This window comes from Sciurus vulgaris, assembly GCF_902686455.1.
Source record: "Sciurus vulgaris genome assembly, chromosome: 4".
Taxonomy (NCBI): Eukaryota; Metazoa; Chordata; class Mammalia; order Rodentia; family Sciuridae; genus Sciurus; species Sciurus vulgaris.
Window position 1 is genome coordinate 10,567,616 of NC_136464.1, and position 3,991 is coordinate 10,571,606.

The window sequence follows — 3,991 nt, forward strand, 5'->3', positions numbered from 1 at the left end:
TTCATGAGGCTGTTCTTGTCTAGACCTCTTGGGGGCACAGGGTCCCGTCTTACTGATACTGGGCCATCCTCTCTCCAGCTCTGTACCTGTCACATAGTAGACCCTTAATACATGCTTGTTGAACTTGTCCAGATTAATTCACATAATAATTTTAATGCTGTGAAAAAGCACAGAAATTCACCAAATTTAGAGTGTTAGTAAAGAAACAAATCCCTCCTGCCAAGTAGAGGAATATAATGAAGGGAAAAGAGAAACTGCAGGTAAGAAAGACTATAATTAATACATCAAAGTCTTCTTTTGAAAACAACAACTATAAATATGTTACTCTCTGGCAAATATTTAAAAAATGAGAAAGGCCACAATTAATATTTAGAGACAAGAAGAAATTATAGCAATGGAAACATTAAAAGTCTTTATAATACCACACATAGCTGCACATTATAAATTTGAAGAACTAGGTGCACTCGGTGGCTCATTGGGGAAGATGGCAGCTGCAGTTTTGGAGGAGAGGCATTGAGGGAGGAGGAGGAAGGAGTCAGGAGAGTAGAGACGTTCCCAACTGTGAAGACGAACGCTTCGCTCACCGTTAGGAGCTCTGCTCAAAGCCTGATGGGTACTAGAAGGACAACATCACCGTGGCCACAGAAATTGGTTCTCCTCCTCGGTTTTTCCATATGCCACGGTTCCAACCCCAGGCACCTTGACAACTGTTTTATAAACGACCTGACTTCGCACAGCAGCAGGCAATGCGGCAGCTTACCTTTGATGGAAAACAAATGAGAAGAGCTGTAAACCGAAAAACCATAGAATACAATCCATCTGTAACTAAGTATTTAGAGAATAGAATACGGCAAAGAGACCAGAGAGATATGAGGCAATTCAGCCTGATGCAGGTTATTATAATGATCTGGTTCCACCTATAGGAATGTTGAATAATCCTATGAATGCAGTAACAACAAAGTGTGTTCGGACATCAACAAATTAAGTGTCCAGTATTTGTTGTCAGGTGGACTCCAGAAGGAAGACGGTTGGTTACCGGAGCTTCTGGTGGAGAGTTCACCTTGTGGAATGGACTCACTTTCAATTTTGAAACGATATTACAGGCTCACGATAGCCCAGTGCCAGTGAGGGCCATGACTTGGTCACATAATGACATGTGGATGTTGACAGCAGACCACGGAGGATATGTGAAATATTGGCAGTCGAACACGAACAATGTCAAGATGTTCCAGGCACATAAGAAGGCGATTAGAGAGGCCAGGTATATACACAAGATACCATTTTCTGTAGTCCCTACCATCATGGTTAAATTATCCTCTAAGTGTATTCTGGGTGCAGAGATGCATGGGCTCTGTCAGATTCTGGGAAACTTTCTGCACCCTATAAACACAATATTTTTCCTTGTTTTCACACATTCACTATTTTGCTGCCACTTTTCTGAAGTAGCGTTGTCCTGGTTTCAGCCTTTGCAATATGTTAGAGATTGTCTGCTGCATTTTGTACTGGTTTTCTCTTTTCATTTATGGTTAATAATGTGTATATGTTATTCCTTTTTATTATCTACTGTGTAAGACAAGACTATTTCATTTCAAATAAAGAATTCAGTCTTTAATCATAAAATAAGTAAATAAATAAATAAATTTGAAAAACTAAAAAAGTTATTTAAAAAAAATACAAGAAATTTTTTAAAAATCTGAAAAGCAAATAAGTGAAATGGATCCATACCCCACACATGCCTTACCTCCGCCTTGTGACCCACTGCTGGCCTGGATTGTTTCATAGGTGACTGTTGTTCTCTCAGGAAACTGATAAACACATTATTTGAAAACCATTGTAATTCAGTGGCCAAAGATGGGGTATTTATTAATGCTTTGAAACACCAACAACAGAACCTACTCCTGTTAACTTAATCAAGGAGGGGTTCATTCCAAGAGCCTTTGAAGCTCATCTGCTCAGTGGGAAGACTCTATGTTTGGATGGGAACCAAAGTGGGGTGAAGCGTTGCTAAGACTGCAGCAGGAATCTTCTCTCAGGACAGCCTCAGGGCTCTGCTGCTCCCAGGCTTGACATTGGCTATTGCTGGTTCCGCCCCCAAGGACAGCCCCCTCCTGCTGCAAGACCCTTCTCAGCATCTGCTACCATGAGAAAAACTTCTGACTGCCTCTGTCCTCCAAGGTTCAAAATTGGGCAGAAGTGTCTGATCGGCTGTGCTTGGTCATGAACTTGACTGCTGGGTTGGATCATATGAAAGTGCCATTTTTATGGGTCAGAAATGATTTGATATCATTTTCCTGTGATTCAACCTAACACCACACCCAGCTTCAATTTCTCCAATCTAGCAAAACCCAGCATTGTAAATGGTATGATGGTCTCCTAAGTAAGACCAGTTCCACCCAAGGTACTTCTATCAAGCAGGAAGTTTCTGGAGCAGAAGTAATGTTGTGTGGGCTGCCATGATGTACCTGGTAAGTGGCAGAGAATGTTGCTGCAGAAAGCGTGATGGGCAGGGAAAGCAGGTACAAATCCAGAAAAAAAGGCCTGGTCAGTGAGGGAAAAATCTCTGCCCGGGCACGATAGGAAGAGTCTGGCACAGTCAACCTACTGCCAGATTATTATTCCTGTTTGGGGTTTTAGATTTGGTTGCTGTATTATCTAATTGTGAAATCAGCCATAGCACTGCCAAGGTCATCTTCAGGAGGAGAAGTCCATGTTGTAGAGCCCATGCATAACCTCTGCCTCAGAGAGAATGTCCCCACTCCACCCCAGCATTGAAAGCCTCTATCACAATGAATTCTCACAAGGCACAAATATTCTCACATTCTGAGCTCAGTCTCAGAGGGACTTACATACCTCTCCCCTGATCCTCCTTTGATACCATCTCAATACTTGTTAACAAAATGAGGAAACTACTTCTCCCCCATAAGCTAGCAAGAAATAGCCTTCAAAAGAGAATAGTCGGAGCCCCAGATGAAACCAGAACTGAGCTTCTATGAACCACTGCATGCTGTCTCCTCCCTTATTTCTCAACTATTTTTCCTAGAGACTGCTTTAATCATCTTTTACATTGCTGCAATCAAAAGACCTGAAAAGAACAATTTTAGAGAGGCAAATTTTATCTGGAGCCTCACGGTTTCAAAGGTCTCAGTTCATAGGCAATTGGTTGCATTCCTTGGGACTCGAGGTGAGGCAGAACATCATGGTGGAAGAGTATGGTAGAGGGAAGCGGCTTACATAATGATCAGAAAGCAGAGAGAGACTCCACTCTCCAGATAAAAAATATATACCCCAAAGGGATGCCCCCAACGACCCACCTCCTCTAGACACACCCTACCCACCTTCAGTTACCACTCAGTTAATTCCTTACAAGGATTAATTAACTGATTGTGTTAAGGTTCTCGTAACCCAATCAAAGTCTCTCATAACCCAATCATTTCACCTCTAAACCTTCTTATGTTATCTCACACATTAGCTTTCAGGGGACAATTCACATTCAAACAATAACAGGACAAGTTCTAGTTGATTGTGGTCATAAAAATTCTTATCTCTGGATGTGCTGCTGGGGAGCCCAAGCTAAGACCGCAAGTGGCCCACAGTCATTGTTTCTCACTATGATCCAGAGAAGACTAGCATCCAAATCCAAATCCAGATTTTCTCAGTGCAGATTCCTGAGTCTTATGCAGACATAATGAGTCAGAATCTCTAGGACTGAGGCTCAGAGACCTGCATTTTGAACAAGGACAATCTCCGATGTAGGATATTCTTCTGCACCCAGGAGTAAGTGAATCATGGCTCTGGTCATGGTGCCACGATGTTGAAAATGTCCTTTCCAGATGAAAACTTTATCATGCCACAGTAAGAGCCTGTGAGTAGAAAGAAGCCCAGCAAGAACTTGGGAGACCACGTGAGTGATTTGCCATCCTGTCTCTCTTGGTGAGTTTCCTTCTGCTTCTTATGTTGTACAGGATAGAGAGGTGGGAACTGAAGAATTAAC

The 3,991-nt window shown here is 42.2% G+C and overlaps 1 pseudogene across 1 annotated transcript; it reads left to right on the plus strand.

Annotated features, from left to right (window-relative positions):
* The first annotated feature begins 236 nt into the window (after nucleotides 1-236).
* Nucleotides 237-1,571, plus strand: LOC306660325 (pre-mRNA 3' end processing protein WDR33-like; annotated as a pseudogene). Its single transcript has 2 exons — nucleotides 237-260; nucleotides 621-1,571. The product of its transcript is annotated as a pre-mRNA 3' end processing protein WDR33-like (transcript).
* Nucleotides 1,572-3,991: the final 2,420 nt, after the last annotated feature.